The sequence below is a fragment of the Hipposideros armiger genome, unplaced genomic scaffold (genome assembly GCF_001890085.2).
Source record: "Hipposideros armiger isolate ML-2016 unplaced genomic scaffold, ASM189008v1 scaffold_9, whole genome shotgun sequence".
NCBI classification, from domain to species: domain Eukaryota; kingdom Metazoa; phylum Chordata; class Mammalia; order Chiroptera; family Hipposideridae; genus Hipposideros; species Hipposideros armiger.
The window spans coordinates 6,231,991-6,252,940 of record NW_017731359.1 but is presented as its reverse complement, the minus strand read 5'-3'; the positions used below and the strand labels follow the sequence as shown (position 1 = coordinate 6,252,940).

The 20,950-nt window shown below is 45.6% G+C and overlaps 1 long non-coding RNA gene across 4 annotated transcripts in view; it reads right to left on the bottom strand.

The window, feature by feature from the left end:
• LOC109390260 (uncharacterized) overlaps positions 1-14,492 on the bottom strand; it is a 473,964-nt gene extending 459,472 nt beyond the window's left edge. For all 4 annotated transcript variants that reach the window (XR_002125534.1, XR_002125535.1, XR_002125536.1 and 1 more), the window contains exon 1: positions 14,420-14,492. This is a non-coding gene — a long non-coding RNA (uncharacterized LOC109390260). The remainder of the gene's footprint in view (positions 1-14,419) is intronic.
• Between the last annotated feature and the right edge of the window lie 6,458 nt (positions 14,493-20,950).

The following is a 20,950-nucleotide window of genomic DNA, read 5'->3' as shown; positions in this document are numbered from 1 at the left end:
TGGTTGAAATGACTCCAAGGAGAAATACAGGATGTTTTTTACATTTTCCTGGGATCAATTTATATGTCTGGCCAGTTCATTCTACTGTGATTTAATAATGGACTTTAACACACTGGTTTTTCCACCCTAAAGGGTGCAACACTAGGGTATGCTCATTTTAGGTGCTCTCCCCAGAAGAATCTACACATATTACGCCTATATTCTATAAAAGTACTGTTTACCTAATTTTCCCATTGGGGGTTAGAGATCTTGGGACACATTTTCAGCTAGGCTTACTATTCTTAAGTATCCATCTTTACAAACCTGGAGGAATTCCTTTAACTAATAACATAATGACAGGAAGTGACTGAAACTACAATATGGAAAGCATTAAAATAGTTTAACATATGATTTATGTAAATAAATAAGCATCAAACAAACTACAACTAATAGCCAGCATCGCTTTTGTACATTTCTGGTATTAATCCAATTCCTCCCCGCAAAAACATGAGTGGAACCCTCAGGCACATGTAGCTCAGAAAAATGACCCTCAATCAGTATCAAGATGGTCCATGTCTCATAGAAGTGCATAACAGACCAATCACTTCTTATAAGAAGCTCTTTCTGTAAATCACAATAAAGGAATTTGTTAAACTTCTTAGTGTGGGATCTGCAAAATGCACACAGTCTTCCTGGATGGAGTTTCCTGTCTCTGAGTCTGTGCAATGGTGGATCTTAAGTGCAGACCTCAAGGGGCCACACTAACTTTTAGCACCAAGAACTCAACTCTTAGGATGTGTGTTACATGAAAAACTTTCCCTTGTCATGAGGGAAAGCTGTTCATGCTAGGCTTCCTTCCTGTGTTACTTTATGAAATGTCCCCTGGGTATTGCTGCTATTAGTATCTCATGTTCTCTTATGTTTAAGCAAAAGGCTCAGATAGCATTTTTGATTGACTAGATTATTCCCTAGAGAACATATTCTTTTTTTTATTTGAGCATAATTGACATGCAATATCCTATTAGTTTCAGGTACATCACAGTGATTCAACATTTATATAAACTGCAAAATGATCCCCCCATAAGTCTACTTACCATCTGTCACCATGCAAAGTTATTACAATATTATTGACTACATTCCCTACACTGCACACTACAACCCCATGAATTATTTATTTTACAACTCCAAGTTTGTTCCTCTTAATCCCTGTGACCTCTTTCACCTACCACCCCTGACCCCTCTCCCCTCTGGTAATCACCAGTTTGTTTCCTGTATCTATGAATCTGCTTCTGTTTTGTTTTGTTTGTTCATTTGTTTTGTTTTTTAGATTCTATGTATAAGTGAAATCATATAATATTTGTCTTTCTCTGACTTATTTCACTTAGCATAACACCCTCTAGGTCCATCCATGTTGTTGCAAATGCCAAGATTTCATTCTTTTATATAGCTAATATTCCACTGTGTATATGTATGTATGTATGTATGTGTGTGTGTGTGTGTGTGTATGTGTATATATATATAAAATATATCACATCTTATTTATCCATTCATCTATCAATGGACACCTAGGTTGCTTTAATATCATGGCTATTGTAAATAATGCTACAAAATTTGTTCTTGCCTAAGAACAAAGTTTGACCACAACCAATGGCCTCACTCCAAGTATGCTTTTATCCTCAAACTGGCATTTATATTGATAGTTCCTAAAATTCTCTGAAACAAGCTTTCTGAGAGGCAATCTGGTGTAAGGCAGTGATTTAACACTTTGCAAACCTGTTTGAATGGCCTGGAGCACTTTTTAAAAACACCAATATCTACACCCCACCCCTGAGATTCTGATGTAATTGGCCTGGGTGGAGCCTGAACTTTGAATTGCTATAACAACCCCGGGCACTGTAAGGATTAAACATGATACTGAATGCGAGACACCAGACACAGTGATCAGCACAGCTATTTACTTGATAAATGCCACCCATGCCTTCCTAGCTTCTTCTGAAACAAAGGGGTGCCTAAAATATGATTGTCCTTCAGGAGGCTCAGCAGAGCCCATTGGAGCAACTCATTCAAGGAGAAGATGATAGCAGAGGGAGGAGTAGCCGCTGACAGGGGACCGGGACACAGAAAGATTTTGTTTTAATGCAGGGCAAAAGGTCAGGAGAATGAAGAAAGAAAAAGGCAGATTTAGCAAAATCTGATTACCAGGCAATTTTTAAAAGGGTCACTGCCAACACTGTGCTATTGCATGGAGTCTATTTTATTCAGAAAAATTGAGGGTAGCGGAAGTGAGTAAGAGGCTCCATTTAGCTTATTATCTCTATTTAAATTGAAAGGTCAAGGCTGAAGTTGGAGGGCAGGAAAGAGGGGCTAATGGAAGTTAGGGAATCTTCCTGGGAGGGAGCAGAAGAGCCACGTTCCTCTCAGGTGTTAGCCAGGGTCCTGTCCTCCCTACACATCTCTTAAAAAATAAAATTAAGGGGCCGGCCGAGTGGCGCGATGGTTAAGAACTGGCTTGGGACGCCAGAAGGCCCCGGTTCGGATCCCACATATGAGGGCCAGAGACACTGCCCTCTACAGCTAAGATGCTGAACAACAGCTCAACCTGGAGCTGGGCTGCCGTGAGTCGCCGGCGACGGCGTAGGCTGCAGCAGCCCCTGTGGCAGTGGGTTGCCATGGGCTACCGTGTGTAGCCAGCAGCCAGCGTGAGCAGCCAGCAGCCGCAGTGAGTGGCCGTCCAGAAGCCGGCGACTGATCTGCCTCACCCGGGAAGAGCGCAATGATGGTGCCAACTTGGACCAGTGAAGCAATGTCCTCCACAACTAGACTGAAGACCAAAACGACAGCAACTTGTCTGTTCCCCTTCCCCAATTCCCCAGCGCTGTTCCCATCCCCTCAATTCCCCAATAAAAATCTTTAAAAAAAAAAATTAAGTAAAATAAAATACGGAACCGACACATGACAAGCAATTTCATCATCATTACTTTAAATTCTTTCAACAGTAAACACTGTCAGGTAGCTAGTCATTCATTTGGTCAACATATATTTGCTGAGCAGCTACTATGTGCCAATCCCCATGCGAATACTCAGATTCTACAAGTGATGCACTGAAGCTCAGTAACTCATCTAAGAAGAATAAATCACAGAGCTGGGGCTTGATCTGAGGTGTGACTCCAAATAACATTTAGAGATGACAAGGTCCCCACCCATAGCTGGGAATGTGGAAGATGTGATAGCCCTGGTTTACAGCTCTTACTTATGTCTGATACACCCTTCCTCTGCACCAACCCCAGAAAGTTTTCTCCTGTCTTCCTTCATACTGCACTTCAACGATCAGCTAGTAAATCCCCTTCTTCCAGAGGCCTTTCCTGACCCCACATGAGCTGACTCTCCATTTGTAGACCACTGGCAGCTTGGGCATGCCTCTGTCATGGCAAAATTACACTGCATAATAATTATTTACTTTCATATCTTCTGCACTGGACCATGAAATCCTCAAAGACAGGGGTTACTCATGATTCATATTCGTATTCATAGGACCTGGCATAATGCCTGATGGAAGGAAGGGAGGGTGGGAGGGAGGAATTCAGCAGTCTTTTCAAAAGAAGTGAGAAATTAATCTGGATATGAGATTTGCATCAACATGGGAGGGAGTGAATGCGTGCTTTCCCTTGCTGAGAAATCAGTTCAAGGAAAATCACAAGGAAAGGAATACGGGGTTGTGTGGGGAGTCTATCAGAGCTACGGCCTGGCTTGGAGGGAAGGTTTCAGGCTGAGCAGCGGAGTGATAAGGTCCGAGGATATCTTGCAGGACTGACAAACAGCCAGCCATGGGACAGGTATCAACTGAACACCTACTACAAGCCAGGTATTCTGCTCGGCAGAGCAACTGAGGCCAGCACAAGCCCTGCTGTCATGGAGCTCTCAGTCCCACAGACTAAACCTGTTCTGAGAGACAAAAAGGAATCAATTAAGGACTTCACCCAGGGAGTGATGCAATTTAAGTGGAGTCTGAGGGACATTTATCTTGTTCAAAGTGAAGGATGATCTGGAATGAGGGAGAGTGGGAGGAAAGAGAGAAAAGAAGGGAAGAAAATGATGCGAAGTTATAAATTAGACTCTTAACTCTGTGATGGCCAAGTTGTATTCTGTATCGCTCAGTCTCGAGTCTGTCTGATTCACCAATGTACCCCCCCCCAGCACCCAGAAAGTGCTGGGAATGACAGGTGCTCAAGAAATATTCATGGACTGGATGGCATGGGAGGGGAGGGGAGGGGAGGGGAGGGATGAATTGAAGTGACTTGAGGGAGGGCAGTAGAAGAGCCCTGAACTGGGTGTCATGGCCACTAGTGTCCAGTCCTTCCTGGCTCTGCTATTGATGAGCCAAGCAATTGAGCACTTTCAGTAGCTTCCCTGTTCTTCATTTCCTCATCTTTGAAATAGGGGGATTTCAGTTTCCACACTAGTTTTCCATAGACTATAAATAATTTATATGAGCAAATTAAAGGCTGCATGGTCAGCTAATTTTGGACAATGCTAGGGTAAATAAATATAAACAGGGTTCTTCACCAAGGGGCATCTCAGAGCCTTGAACGTACCCGTGCGAGTTGTAAAGACCCAACAGGAAGGTAACATGCTGTAGTTCCCAAACTCATATGACCACAGAACCCTAACCCTCTTTTGTTTTTCATTATTAGCCTTACAGAACCTCTCCAGCTCTAATGGTCTGTGACGTCATCCAAGTTCACCAAGACAAGGATGGCCACGTGGATCCAGACATTGGTGACCAGCTGGATTTACCTGGGTTAGAGGGTGTGGGTAGGAGGAGAAGAGGTCCCTGTTTGGGAGATGGGAGGAAGGGTGGTCGCAGGGAGACTCGAAGTTCCAGTGTTGAAGGCTGAGACTGCGATGCGAGGTGAGGCCTGGACTCTCACTCGAGAAAAACAAGCCATCCTCGGTGTGAGGCATTGATATTCTGGCATGGTTTGTAATTTCCTGTCCCTGGGATCAGATCTGTCAGGGAGGAATCCTTTGGCCGCCTCCTCTCAATACATCTCAGGGCTTTTATTTTGTTACCAATTTCCCTACATTGTGTGCTTTCTTTGAGAATCATAACTGTGTGAATATTTGACAATTGAATGGTACAAACATCTTGAAACATACGGTTTTCCCCAGAGCTGCATTTCATACTATAATCCGAGGTGATCTTGGTTGCCAGAAACACTCAGGCTGTTAATGGATTTGGAGGCGAGATGCTGGTAATGAGATTTTCAAATGCGAATTGTTTCGCTTTCAAATGCAGGGTGAAATTCAACAAAATATTACCTTAGAAATGCTGGTATAGTAAGTCCAGCTGATTAAATGAACGCTTGCTGTGTGTTTCACATGGGCCTTTACTGTTTCGAAGAGGACCTAGAAGAGGACCGGTCTTATTATTTATGAGGGGATGGGTCCTTGAGCCCCAGCACTGAGTAATTCTGTATTCTAGGGTCATCCTTAGCCTCTTCACATCCACAACCTTGAGAGGTTGATTTTTTTCATTTTTCATTCAACAAATATTTATTGAGAGCCTACTATGTGCCGGGCACTGTTTTGTGCATTGAGTGATACAGCATGGAACAATATTTTACAATTTCCCTTGTCAGTAGGCCTACAACCTGGTGGGACAAACACACACAAGAAACAAGTAAATACAAACATTTAAATGTCTGATGGCAATAACAGCCTTGGAGAAAAATAAAGCAAGGTAAAGGTTAGAGAGTACTGGGTGGGTCCTCTTTTAGTTAAGGTGTCAGGGAGGACCCCTGAGGGGACTTCTGAGCAGAGATGCTGGGGAGAAGAGGAAACTGGAGGATAGTGACTGCTCCACGCTTCAGAACTCTTAAGTGATAGAGCTGAATTTTGAGTCCAGCTTTATCTGATTCCATAGCATCAGCTGGCCTCACTGACAGAATTATCAGGGCAAGACAGGAATTTGGAGATAATGCTACACATGGAGGGGAGAGTTGCCAGGTTCTAAAGGAAGGGATGCCAAGATACAAACAAAGGACAATCAGGCAGGACCAGGCAGACAGGCACAAAGAAGACAGGCAGTTGTACGAGACCCCATCAGCCTGACCTGCCTGTCCCTGACACCTCACACTCAGCAGGACAAAACTGGGCTCTTCCTCCTTTCCCAGACTGGCCCCCCTGCCTGAATGGCACCCAGCATCTGCCAGTCATATAAGTGTGACCCATCATGTCCCCCTCGGTTCCTTCTGCTCTTCATTAGTCATACCTTCAGGACCTCCTTGAGAGCATCTGTGAGTGTGAACCACCTAACCTTCAAGGAAGTCCTCCATCGGAGCTAGCATCCTGCCTTGATAAGCAGTAAGTCGACTCCCTGAGAGCTGGAGTAGAATAGAGGAACTGATTGCCAATTAGCAAATAATCTCAAGAGGGGAAAAATCAGCCTCTTCTTCTCCCATCTGTATACACGCCATTCTTCCCACAGCAAGCTGGGACAACAGAGCTCCTTCCCGAAAGACCATCTCTAGATCAGTTCCTCACATGTGTAAGGGGATATTTAAGGGCCCTGCAGCCTGATCTCACCTGGCCTGATTCCCTCCCCACAGGAGAGGGCCTTTTGGTTCTGAGTACCTTGAAATTATGAAAGTTTTGTTGCCTTCCCCTCTAACTCTGAGCTGCCTGAGACACAGGAGTATGAGAATTCACCACTCTATCTCCAGATTTTAGCACAGTGGGCAAAATCGAAGTGCTCAAATGTAAGATAGATGAAAGGAATGAATGACCTTAAGTCATCAAACTGAGAGCCTGTAGCCTCTGTGGGGTGCTGTGCCCCATCCCTGCAGCCCCCTGATTTCAACACAGCAGTGGTGGACAGTCCCCAGCATTCCACATCAAGTGGGCCCCAGAGAAGGACACTCAGCTGCCTTAGAGGCGATAAGAAGTGAAGGGGAGTCAATGTCCCCAGGGAGACATGTCAGCTACTGGGGGATAGGAGTCAATGGATAAATTCTCAGCCTCCCCATCCTCTGTGGGACAACTCTGAAGTGTGTTCTTCATAAGATCCCCAGTGGGACTGGACCCGGCACCCTCATCAAGCACCAGCTCATTAACGCACCATTTACTGGCTTCCCCCCGCCATCTTGCTTCCTCCACTCCCTCAACATGCTTCCTAGAGTCGCCTCCCAACAAACTATCTGCACCCAGGTCATTGTCTCCAGCTTGGATTCGGGGAAACCCAAATTAAGGGTCTAACGGGGGCTCTGCTTGGTGCGCCTGTACAACCCCTTTATGTTCGGAGTTTGTTTTATTTTTTATTTTTTCCGATGTTTGACCCAACCTCTGAAAATCCCCAACCCCAGTCTCTCTTCCTCACTATCCAGGGGTCCCCAAACAATACGCCAGAGACTCAGCTTCCATCTCGGCCATCATTTCTGGCATGTTTTCTTCTCAGACACGGAAACTGAATGGACTTAATACACAGTACACACAGCATTTGGGATGCTGTCCCCAACCCCCAAATCTGGAGGTTTGGAGGCCATATCAAAACACTTATCAAACCATTCAGAGCGCACAATCTTCTGAAAATTATATCAGACTCTCGTTCAAAGCAGAACAGAACCCGAAAGGATGCCACTTTGAAATGTGGCCATTTGAGACATGATGGCGATTGCTCCAGAAACTCCTCTCTGCCCCGCTGTTGCGCTGCCTGGCTAACACAGGGTCCTCTGCAGCCACGGGACACAGACGGCTGCGAGAAGGCGGGCTCCTTTCAACAGAAAGGCAACCTGGCTGAAGCATCCTTTCATTCTGGCTTCTGGGAGGCTCTGCCTTTCATCTAAGTGAGTGGGGAGTCTGAAAGAACAGAAGTGTCCCCATTGAAGTGCCGCATCTGAAACAGATGCTGGGTGTCCATGGAGCAAATGCCTCTTGGAAAGAAGTTGAAAACTCAGCCAGAGAAAGAGAGGGCTAGGGGAGGGGGGAGATGCTTTGCATCTGGGTGGGCTATGGGCAGAACATGTTGGAGCCCAGAGAAGAAGAGACCTGGAGAGGAAGGGCTTGGTGTAGCGGACACTACGAGTGCCCCCCAAGAGCCCCTCAGCCCACCCCAGCGATCATTTGCCAGCATTCCTATAAAGCCCGCATCTCCCTGAGTCTCTCTCTCTGCCTGGGGGCTTTCACTGGCTGTGGAAGCATGTTTGGCCAGTGAAAAAGATAAGCTACTGTGCAGAAGATCCCCAACCAATGAGGGGCGGGAGTGAGTAGATAAATGCCTCAGCTTCCTTGGCCCTTGGTGAGACAATCCAAGGTGTGTTCCATACACTCATCAGAGGGTCCCCAGTGAGAATGAACCCAGTAGCCCACAGCAGTACGTCACTCACTGACACCCCATTTATTAGCTTTGCTCTCTTCCTTGAATCACCTCCCCGCTCCCTCACAGTGCTTCTTGGGATCCCATCCCAAATAAACCTCCAACTAGTCACATTTGGAGGTACTAGAGGTTAGGACTTCAACATATGAACTGTGTGTGACAGAGGACACAATTCAGCCCATAACAGACCCCCCGCCAAGAGATACCCAACTCCAAGCTGAACAAAGAAGGACTCTGATTCCACCATTGGCAAGGTTCCTGGATGTGGCAGCTCTTGGTTAGAGAGCAAAGCAGCCAAGGATAATGAGGCCTGAAATGAGCCTGTCAAAAATGAGGAGGTGGTGGGAGGGCAGGGTGTGAAGTCTAAGCCACAGCAACTATTTGACCCACCAGTAGGTCTGGTCCTATTTCTATGGAAATAAGTTCATTATGGTTAAATCTTTTTTCCAGCTCCTGGTTGATTCATGAAGTGGTTTTGAATGTTGATAATCACTTCATGAATCATGGACAAACATGAGAGCCAAATATCTGGCACTTGCGATTGCTGCCTCTCCTGATGAACATTTCTGCCATGGTTTGAGGTCCCCTCTCAGCAATGAGGTGTGCAAACGAGAAAAGTCCTTGTTCACGTGCCAGGGTCTCCTGCTTCGGTCATTCCACACTGGCCATTCTGTCGGGCATTGATTCTCCTCCAAATGTTTCATGATTATTAACAAACTCATTCTGAAAGGTAACTTTGAAATCGTCACCACATTGGGCATGAAATGATCAGTCATCAAATTCTGCAACACTGTTTCTGGGAGAAGTAAAATGATGTGGTTCAGAAGGTGTCACAGCGTCCATGTTTCCGCCCAAAGGAGAACCTGCTTCAGCCCAGGCTATAAACCAGACATCGCCATTCCCTTCAGGCAAAAAGAATACTTCTCTCTCAGACAGACTGCCGTCTTCAAAGAAAACAGAAACCAAAGGATCAGATTGGAGAAAGATACAGAAAGCTTCCACACTGCATGTAGATATTAGAAACACACAAAGATGGCACTTACAAACATGAAGGCTTCTTGAACACTTGAGATGCAGAGACCAGCAACTTAGAAACAGAAGTCCCTTAAAAGCAGAGGCAGGCACGGGACATGGAGTACAGCACAGGGAATAGAGTCAATGGAATTGTAGTAGATATATGTGATGCCAGAGGGGCAACAGATTGGGGGAGGGGGGTTATCACTTTGAAAGGGGTGAAATGTCTGTTACATTGTTTTGTACACCTGAAACTAATAATAAAAATAAATAAATAAATAAATTGATTGATTGATTGTTTTAAAAAGCAGAGGCTCCTCTCAGATACCTGCCGGGCTCACTCGCTCACTTCATTCACCTCACCTCACCGGCCGGGCCACCCCTCAGAAGAGCTCCCACAGGCACCTCTGCTGTCCTCTCCTGCTGCCTTGTCCTCCATGGTACTTATCACCACCCCATCGCCTTATATATTCGTCTACTGGCTTTGCTGTCTCCTTCCACTAGCAAGTAAGCTCCACAAGGTCAGGGTCTCTCTTTCTTTTATGCTCTGGCCGCAGCCCTCAGTTTCGGCCATTTGCTACCACATCCTGCCAACATTAACTACAGGTGTGGGAAAGAGCCTTAGGTGGCGTTTTGTCCAAATGCCCGTTTTCCAGAAGAGGAGACAGGTGGAAGGACCAAGTGAGTGCCAGCGTCTAGAGACCAGGTCTAGACTTCTTTTCCCCACAGCGCCTTTCCTGGGCCTCTTCTTTTCCTCGCTCCCCTTTTCCTAGGAGCGCCTCACCAGGAAACAGCGCCCCCGACCATGACTTCAGCATCCTGGGAATGGCCTTTCCACGAGCAGTCTCCTGATTCTGCCCCCTAGCGGCAGAAGTTGAGCAGAACCTCCCACTCGGTCACACTTGTTCAAGGAGAAGGCACTGGGCATCTGCTCTGTGACCTTCACGGAGTCCACAAAGATTTGTTGAGGGTCATGTACCAGGCACTGAGGGGTTGGAGGTAAAGCCGTGGGCTAAAGAACAGCAGCACCAATATCACTATTCCTCTCCTCACAGCGCTCGCAGTGCAGCAGGAGGGGCAGGAATTAAACAAACCACTCTCCCAATTTGATTCCAAATGTAACTCCGGTTCAGGCAAGAGCCATGGAGGAGATAGTGTGTATGAGGGACTCTAAGTTCCTGAAAGTCGTCCCCAAGGAAGGGACATTCAAGTTGATGCCTGACAAAGAGATGAGCGCCATCTAGGCAAAGAGGGAGTCAGGAAGAGTCAAGGCCTCCGGGGAGGAGACAAGCCACCTCATTCCTGGGCTGCAGGTTCATGAGCCCAGAAAAGTTAGCAACCAGGCGGTTCGGGTGTTAGAAGCTTCCGGCTGACATTTGACCAAGAAACATATCTTTGAACAGTGAAGGCAGATGTGTTTTGCTCAAATATCTCTGTCTCTTCCCTGGGCTAACAGCTTCTTGCAATACTGAGGGTGATTCGGGACTTTTTAGGGTCTCAGATTCCTTATTCCCAACCCCCAGATAAACAGGACCACCCTCACTGAACTTATGAATAAGCAGTGCCACCAGCTCATCCTTCCAGGGCTGCTGAAGATGGTGCCTCATGCCCATGGGCCTTGAATCAGGAAGATGTGGATTCCAGCCCCAGCTCGCCCCGTGCTGGCTGGGTGACCTCAAACAAGTCACTTCACCACCCTGGGCTCAGTTTCCTCTATTTTTTAGTGTCCTTGAAATGTCAAACTACGAATAGCTTTGTGAATTGCCCAGGACATAATAGGTACTCTATGCACATTTCCTTTTTAAAATGGGGACAAAGAAGTATCCCTAAAGCAGGCAGCATTTGAACCAGTCCTTAAAGGATGAGTGGGAATTTTCCAGGTAGACCGGGGGAAGGGAATTCCAGGGTGACAGAATCATTCACACAAAAGTGATTAGATCTGCGAGAAGGAAATCCTCCCAGGAGCCTGAAGAGAAGCAAGCACAATGTGGGGGAATGTAGCTGGAGATGAGAAAAAGAAAGGACCCGGGGAACGGCTTGTGGAAGGCCTTGAATGCCACCCCAAAGAGACTTCCTGGCAGTGGTGGGGAACAATTAGAGAGTTTTCAATGGAGAAATAATGAGATCAGATGAATTCCTTCGAAAGGTCACTCACTCTGGGCAGCAGCCAGGAAGATGGAGTGTTGGAAGGAAAGAGATGAGGCAACCACTAGAGATATTTTGGCGGAAGTCCAGCTGGCACACGAAGAGTCTAGGGCTTTGGGCTGAAGGATGGGAGATGGTGAAGAGGGCTGGATTGGCTGGAATGGAGGGTGAGTGGCTGAGACAGATGGACGGTGCTAGAAGGCGCTGTCCCAGCACCCTTCCTCAGGCCGCCTCTCCCCTCTGCACACCCCCTCAGGTGTGCCCTCAGAGGAGATGTCTGGAGAACAGGCCGTACCCCATTCCCCGACCCAGCAAGGGATGCCCCACAAGTGCCTTCACTCCGTTGTCACACTCTCCTCTCCCTTCCTGCCATCGGCAGCCGGTCTTCCCTCGCTATACCAGTTTTTCTTTCGCTATAACATCAAGCATCTCTCTGTTATCTCAAAGGACCCTCCAGCTGAGCCCTGGCTGATGTCACTCACCCTCCTGCCAGCCTCCACCTTCCCAGCAGACTCTCAAGCTCCTGCACTGCTCCTCCTGAAACCACAGCACAGGCATTCTTTACACACAGCCTCCTCATCGGCCAAGCCCTCACCTCAGTCTGGTTTCCAGCTTAAACTAAGTTATTAAAAACCCTCCTTTGAAAACAGCCTCCCTCATTGCAATAATATGCACGTTGTATTTTCAGCCATTGTCTCTTCAGAGCAGAGACTGCATTTGACTACGTGTGCTTGCGGACACCTCCCAGTCTACGTCAGTGTGCCTTTGATGGGAGCTATCTCATCTGTAATCAGTTTACTGGGTTATGGACCCAAATTTGCTCTGTAAAACATTAAGCTGAGGGGTTTCGCCTGCACCTCTTCACAGGAAGGCAGCTGTGCTTTGAAAAACCTCAGACACTCCGTTTCCTGAACCTCTTTGCAGTCCAACAGAGCCTTGGTTCTAATTCAACACCCACCATCCCAGGGCAAAACTAAATTTCAGTTTTATTTCAACACACTATAAAGTGACCACTGTGTTCAACAAGATAACAGAGATCATTTCAACAAATAATTATTGCAAACCTACTACATTCCAGCTATGAAACATGACCACAGACTCTCCATGTGGCTCACATCTGGGTGGGGTGGGGGGCTGGGCGAAAGATTGAAAAATAAATTGTTTACCATTTGGTGTGATAAATGCAATGTTATGAGTATATTAAAGGTACTCAGCTGACTGAGTGATGCCTGAGTTATGGTTTTTTGGTTAATAAACACAAAGGTGTTTTAATTTTTAAAAATATGGTAAAAACCCAATGCTAGTGAAGCCAGGGTAAAATTTGCACAATGTTATAAGAGAGCAAAATTTAAAATGCACTTAAAGAATCAGAATACTGAGAACATTCCCTCCTATCCCAATAATCACTCTCCTGGGAATTTGTCCTAAATTATGAAGCAAAAGGAACAAAGATGCTTACAGATGTTCAAGACATCATTTTCTAGTAGAACTGGTCCAGGTAATTGAGATACATCAACCCAAGGGTCCATGATGCACTGATTTAAAGTAACTATGGAGGCTAGTAATTTGAACTCTATTTGGGATCTAATTTCAAGTAAAAGAAAGAACACATGATGTTATGTTCAATAACTACTTATAGTCTCTGCAGAGTCCTCACTTTCTAGTAGGTTATGATTTGAACATCAATAGTCTGAAAGATCTTTCTCTCCATGCTCCTATTGAAATCTTAGAATAACCCCATGCCATGGGCATCATGGTCCCCATTTTACAGATGAGGCAACCGAGGCTCAGAGAGATTGATAGGCACACAACATGTAAATCAAGGAGCTCTAACCCATGTCTCCTAACTCCAGTTCCAGGGCTCTTTCCTTGTTTCCATCAGCTAACCAAGTATGATGACCAGAAAGAACTGCTAATGCCACGGGTGGGCAGGGAGATGTCTGGGCCATCTGTCTGCTGCTGGAGAAGGCCATATAATTCCTCATAAAAAAAAAAAAGCTGGGTATACTTTTGTTCCAAGACATCCAAACCAGCCAGTGGGGATGGAGAGGGTGCCTCTGCTCCAGCCAAACCTCAGTACCTACATGTGAACTGGTTGACAGGAAAAGCATGTAACCAACATGCATTGATTTACACAATTATATAATTGGGCTTGGCACTGGGAGGCTGGGACAGGAGGACAGAAATAACCACCTTCACTGTCCCATTGCTGGGCAACCACCAAATGCAGGCATTTAAGAATGTATACCTCACATATTCATCCATCAATGGACACTGAGATTGTTTCCACATCTTGGCTATTGTGCATAATGCTGCAATGAACATAGGAGTGCAAATATATCTTGGAAATCCTGATTTCAATTCTTTTGGACAAACACCCTGAAGTGAGATTGCCGGGTCATAAGGTAGTTCTATTTTTAATCTTTTGAAGAACCTCCATATTGTTTTTCATATTGGCCGCACCCATTTACTTTCCCACCAACAGGGTTCCAATTTCTAAATACATACAATGGAATATTATTTGGCCTTGAAAAAGAAAGAAATCCTGCCATTTGTGACAACATGGATGCACCCTGAGGACACTGTACTAAGTGAAATTAGCCAGGCACAGAAGGACAAATTCCACTAGCATGACGTATCTAAAATAGTTAAACTCATAGAAGCAGAGAGTAGAACGGTGGCGGCCAGAGGCTGGAGGTGGAGGGAAATGGGGAGATGCTATTCAACAGGTATAAGGTTTCAGTTAAACAAGACAAATAAGTTCTAGACATCGGCTGTACGGCATTGGGTCGATAGTTAACAACACCATATTGTACACTTACAATTTTATTAAGAGGGCAGATCTCGTGTCTTGTGTTCCTTTCACAATTTTAAAAAGTATGTATTTATGAATTAGGCACCTGATCTTACCTCTGTTTTCCCCTTCACTTGCTGTGATGACCTTGGGCAAGTCAGTCAATCTCTCTGTGTCTGCTCCTCCTCTGTAAAACAGAAGAATAACAGTACCTGCTTCATAGAATTATCATGACATGCAATGTCTTTCTGGTGTTAATAAGCTTAGAAGAGTTCCTGGCACATACTCAGCAGACATCATCCTCACTGCTTTATATATACACTTCTCAATTTAGCCTCAAGACTCCCTGTGAAGAAGGAACTATGATTCCCATTTCAGAGCTGAGGAAACAGAGGCTTTGGGAGCTTACATTTCTTCAGGCAACATGTGTGTAAGGGACTAGTGAGAGCCACAGCTGGCAGGCTGTGGAGAAGGAAGAGACCCTGCTGCCTGATGTATCCCAGGAAGGCTTCCTGGAGAAGATGGCGTGGCATCTGGGCTTTACAGAGCAGGGAAGATGGGGATCAATCTTCTCAGAGTCCCTAATGGTGGGGGCAAAGGCACTGTGTTGAGAGGATGGATGGCTGCTCGAGAATGACGAGACCAGTGGCAAAGCCTATTCTGTCCTGGGCCTCGAATGCCTGGCCAAGGCGTCCAAAGGTGCTTCCTCGGCAATGGCGAGTCAGAAAGGCTGTGAGGCAGGAGCAGAAGCTGGTCACCTGGTCAACACAGGTGCATCAGGACCCCACTTCAAGTGCCAATTTACAACCCTGACCGTTTCACCACCCACTCCTCTGAACAGGCTCTGAGCAAGGCTGAGAAAGCAGAAACAAACGAAACACATTCCAGCAATCAAGGACGTTCCCGCTCCAGCTTGACAAGGATGTCAAGCCCAGCACTTGGTAGACTTTAATGGGCATTTGAGTCACCTGGGCGCTTATCACAAACAGATTCTGATTCGGTAAGTCTGGGATGGGGCCTACTAATCTGGATTTCTAGCAAGCCCCCAGACAATGCTAATCCATGGACCACACCTTGATTCCTAAGAGTCTGACACATTTGTTTTCTTTCTAGTCTCATGGTTATAATCCCAAGCAGTAGCACAATGGCTGGCCCAGAGTGGGGGATTCATAAAGCATTCGTTAATCAAAAAAGTTTAATCACTTTCACTTCTATTATCATTGAGTTTGATTAAGGAGACCCATACACACATCAGGAGCCATTTCACCTTCCTGGTCCATCTTCCTACAATCTAAGTAGTAGAATTCAGCATCCCTTTTCTACTCTCACAGGTTCTTTTCATTTTATTACACAAATGATGTATGTTCATTGAAAAAAAGATCATCAAGAAGAAAAGAAACTACAATCTGATGCTCACTCTTTCACACTCTGTGTGTTACACGCTCCGTGTTCTGTAGGTACTTTAACGCTCCTACATTATGAAGAATATTTCCCATGCCAAAAATATTTTCATGGCTGCATAGTATTTCATTACTGAAAATTGTCAGAAAGCACACATTTCACGGACTTACAAAATATAGTGACCCCAAAATAAAAAAGCAAGGTCCACGCTGAAGAATGTGCGCGAATGGGAAGAATGTTACAACGCCTGTGATTTGCTTTCCAATGGTCCAGGGAGTAGGGAAGTATGAGGCGACAGGGACAGGCCAGGCCATATGTCAATCATCATTGAACGGGGTGTTGGATAGACTCGTGTGTCAGGGCATTAGAGGACTGTCTCACTTTTGCATGTGTTGGTAACTTTCTGATAACAGTTTAAAAATAAAAGCAAGATCCAAATGAGACCTAGGAAGAGGTTTCTGGGGTAGAGATGGAAAGTGTTGGAAGTTCATTTTTCACCCCACCCCACCCCCAAAAAAGAACAAATTTAGGACCATTCAGCCTGTCACTACAAAATCCCAAGGTCCTTGAGCTACTGAATTGCACTGGAATACTCTGCCTTTATTATTTCCTGTCCTATCTGAGTGGATTTGCATTTTAAGTGCATGCTTGATGTCACATCTAAATTGGAACTAATTGAGATGTGCAGGAACGGGGAAGTGTGCTCTGGCCTCGTTGGGGACAACATGAGACCTGCAGACAGATGGGGGTTCTGGGGAGCAGGGGGCACAGCCCTGCCCCGTCTGTAGCTTGTGTGAAGCTTGGCCAGGTCTGTTCACCTCTGAGCCTCAGTGTCCTAATCTGTAAGAGGAAAGGATCTGAACTGACTTTACAACTTCTCTCTGCTCAGCAATAACTAGATTCTACTCTGGGAACCCCTTTCACCACTCTGCTTTGCAATATGCAAATCAGGGTTGAGTAATTGGACAAAGCTGGTGGGAACAATTTAATAAACTTTGATAACATTACACAAAGTAATTGTTCAATTATTTCTAATGGTTCTGTTCGGAAAGTACAACGGGGTGCAGGGAGGGGTCCTTAGAAATTACCTTTGCTTATTAATCATCTTATCCAGTAGAAGCCAAATGAGAATGAAGACTTGTGGGAGTGTTTTTGTTTTAATTCTGATTAACTGCACTTTCATCTGAACATTTTTAAGCTGTTCTTTGGCCTTCTTCATGCGGGTGTTGACTGAGTTCTGTTATCAGGATTTTAATTAACACCAGGTAGAGAGGGGAAGTTGGATGACACGCTATTACTTTTGTTTGATTTAAAGTCATCGTTGGGGACTGTTCTTCGAAGCGCTGTTGAAATTGTCTTATCTCGTGCTTTCCAAGGATGGCTGTTTCATGTAAATGTCATTTCTGCTGTCCAAAATGTTACAACACGCACCAGCACAATAGAACTACTGTCTTGTTCTAAGAGACACAAGGGAGCCAGCAAGCTTTTGATCAAAGGCACGATTCACACATCAAAGTAATACCTCTTCTCTTAAAGTCAGGAATCGAGACTGAGGAACGGAATAGAGGCTCTCTGGCTTTAGTTATAGCCTAGCCTCCAATGTGGGGAGGTGCCTACGTTTCCAAGGCTTAGTCCATCTGCAGAAAACCAGCTGGAAAGGGGCACTTGGTGGTACAGGTACATTTATGGCATCCCATAGTCAACGGGCTTGTGTCTTGTATTCAGTCTGTACATGCCATGATCCCCACACAGAGGTGATGCCTGAGAGCCTTTGGTGTACGATGGTCCTCAGTTCAAATCCATGCTGTGTCACTTGCCAGCTATGTGACTTTGTATAATTTATCTTACCCCTCATTTTTTTCATCTATGAAATGGAAAGAACATCTAATGCATGGAGATATATATATATATATATATGTATATATATATATACATATATATACATATATATATGTATTCATACAATGGACTATTTCACAGCCATAAAAATAATGAACTATTGCTAAGCACAACAAAGTAAATGAATGTCAAAAATATTATGTTGTCTGAAAGAAGCCAGACACTAAAAGGTATATATTGTATTGTTCCATTTATATGAAGTCCTCGCATATAAGATCATGAACTATGGTCTTAGAAGTCAGAATGGCCACCTCCACAGGGGGCTGTGCTAGCTAGCTAGGAAAGGGTGTAGAACTTGCTGAGTGGATGGGGACACTCTATCTTGGTCAGGGCGATGGTTCCATGAGTGTGTACATGTGAAAAGACTCACCAAAGTATACTCTGTGAAATGTGTACCTCAACTACAAAGGTTGCATCAAAATATCATGATATCTGATGCACAGAATTGTTATGAAGATAAAATGAAGACAGTCCTTGGAACGCACCTTCCTGGTGGCTGGGCTGAGCATGTAACCAGTGAGTGACAGCTATCATTATTGCTCATGTTGTTCTCATCATTAGTGTGATCATTTTAATGCAGTTACATCTGACCCAGAAATGAGGGTCTGAACTTCAGCATACATGGCAAAAAATCCATTAAAATTGTCCCCTGAGAATCCCTTACATTGTCCAATTGTCCATATAAACTACCATTTGCCTCATTTGTTACATGCAGCCCTGCTCAGTAAAAGATGTTACTGTGTATAATGGATTCAGTAATGGGCAGGAAGTAATAAAGAGGGCTGGATGTAAGAAACAAACCTGTGTAGACAGCGACCACAGCCAGGACCTTCCCTGCAAGAGGCCCGCAAGTACCAAGGCCAAGGGAAGACCAGCACCATCACCACCTCTCGTTCATGCCTAGAAGTAGCTCACTGAGAACAGCAGCCATACTCACCAGACAAGGCAAATTCTCATTGTTTCTCTCTCTCTCTCTCTCTCTCTCTCTCTCTCTCTCTCTCTCTCTCTCTCTTTCTCATTAAATTTGCATTAGTTAACTGAGCATAAGCTGCAGCTTCACTGTACTGTATGTCCATCCCCAATAAAGAAACACTGAAAGCTCTGTCTGGTCTGGCTCAAGGAGCTTTCACCAGTTCCCAAAAAGGAAGAGTTAGGAAGTTAACATCATACCCATGCTGTATATTATATTACTTAAGTGTGTAATAATCATGAAAGTATTGTTGGTAAATCCAACACATTTCATTTCATATTTTGGGTTGTCCACTTCAGCAAATCATTTTGCAAGCTTTTCAGAATCTTAGATCCCTTGCATAATAGATGACTAGATGTGGGAGACCAAGGTGACAATTGCATTCTTGGACTCTAGCCCTCACAGTGGACAGATCCAGTAAGCACTGCCCACCACCATGCCCTGAGGCACTGCCCTACACAATGGAGCCCATAGGGAACCACAGAGGAGGCGTGTTATCACCAGAGAAGTCTAGCTTTGAGGTGCAGTCCAGCAGGGACTGCCCTGTGCATAGGAACCAAGTAGCGGGCAGGACCTGTTGCCAGAAGTGCTGATACTCTGTAACACTTGTCGGCTCAGGTGCTTCTCTTCACCCTGTGCCCAACATCCCATTAACTCACTTGGAGAGCCTCAAGGGAAACTGGACAGGTGTTAAATTACCTTTCGCCATGCCACACGTGTGCAAGATGCACTGCAGAAGCACATGTCACATCTCTCAGAGCCGGAGGCTCTGCCAGGGATTTCCTCTGAGCACAGAGATCTGGAAACTATATCACTTTTGACTTAGAAATGACCTGGATCAAGGGCCCAGCTTTCTAAGCATGACAGGATGATGAAAATATTCCCTGACAGCATATCCATGTGAGATAGAAGACACTGAGATGAGCTCTGGAGTTAGAAAAATGAGTGTCGTCCATTCTCTTATCCAATAGCCACTCATCACCCACAGTAACATGCCCAGGCTGGCAGAGGGGCTACGGGCAAGTCAGGAAGCAATGAGGATTTTTTAAAGAATCTGAAATAAATCACACCTACTCCCTAGGTGTTTAAGGCCTAGGTGAAAAAAAATGTGAACATGAAAAAGTAATAGTCCAGGGTCATTCAATTATTTTCCACAAACCTACACTAGGGGTCCGTTGTGGACCAGGCGTTGCGCCCCCTTTGGAAAATCACAAAGAGTCTGACATCGTGACACCTGCAGGGGGCCACATCCCAAGAGGGGCTGGACAATTAAACAGTTCACTATGCAGAGTGACAGGGAGTAACAGGTGTACTGAGAGCCTTTGCAAGCACAGAGAATGAGCTGTAATGTATGCCTGCATGTGTCCAGGAGACGTTTGAGATCAGCCCTGTTGCATAAGCAGGACGTAGCCAAAAAGGCAAAGTGATGAATGGCATTCCAGGCCCAGGGAATGGCATGCGTCATGGCGGGATGGCTAGACGACCCATAAGTGCCATGGGGAAAAGGCTGGAGCAATAGGCTAGTGGAGGTCATGATGGGCTTGTGCCCAGGTTTAGAACTTGAACTTTGCCCAGCGGGGGAGGAGGGATGGGGAGAGGAGAGGTGAGGGAGGAACAGTGAGAGGCAGGGACGCTCATGCAGCCACCAAGGCAGGAGGTGGGGAAGCCTGGGTGAGGGGAGGCCAGTGCAGTTGAAGAGGAAAACCAGAGCTCGGGGCGGCTTCCTGGCAGCTGGAGTGGGAGAATTCCCCATCCGATTCCATGATGGCGTGCTGATTCCCTACAGAAATCTTTCAGGAAACGTGCTGAAGCCTTCCCCTGCATCACAGGAAGCTCTCTGCCTCCTTTCCTCCCAGAGTCACAAACTGAAGACAAACCACCCTTCATCACACACCCTCTGATTTCCCTGTTTGCTTTTTCAACCAAAGAAAATGTTTTTCCTTGACGGTCCTGCCTTGTTCTTAAAAGAAACTGGCCACCTTTTTCTTCAGAATCTTAAGAACAATGACAAGCACTTGAGAAGACAAGGGCATAAAAAAAAAAAGAAGTGGGAGATATGGTTCTTGAGACATGAACAAGGCGGGTTTCTGTTCACCACACGGATGGGGAGCAAAGCTTCCGGGTTGCACCAAACACGGGGTAGAGCACATCCAGGGTCTGCCCATCTTCCTCAGGTGACTGGGGCTTGGACTAATGTTCAGTATCATCCATCTTTAACCCAACAGCATCAATTACTGGAAGTACTTTTCCTTTCTGAGTACCTCATCTGATGACATTTGTCACTCATCATAGAAAGGGAACCGTCACTTGCATGGCTCCCCAATGTCTCCCTCCCCAAACTAAAGAGGCCACGTTGGCCAGAATGAGTCTTGTCCTC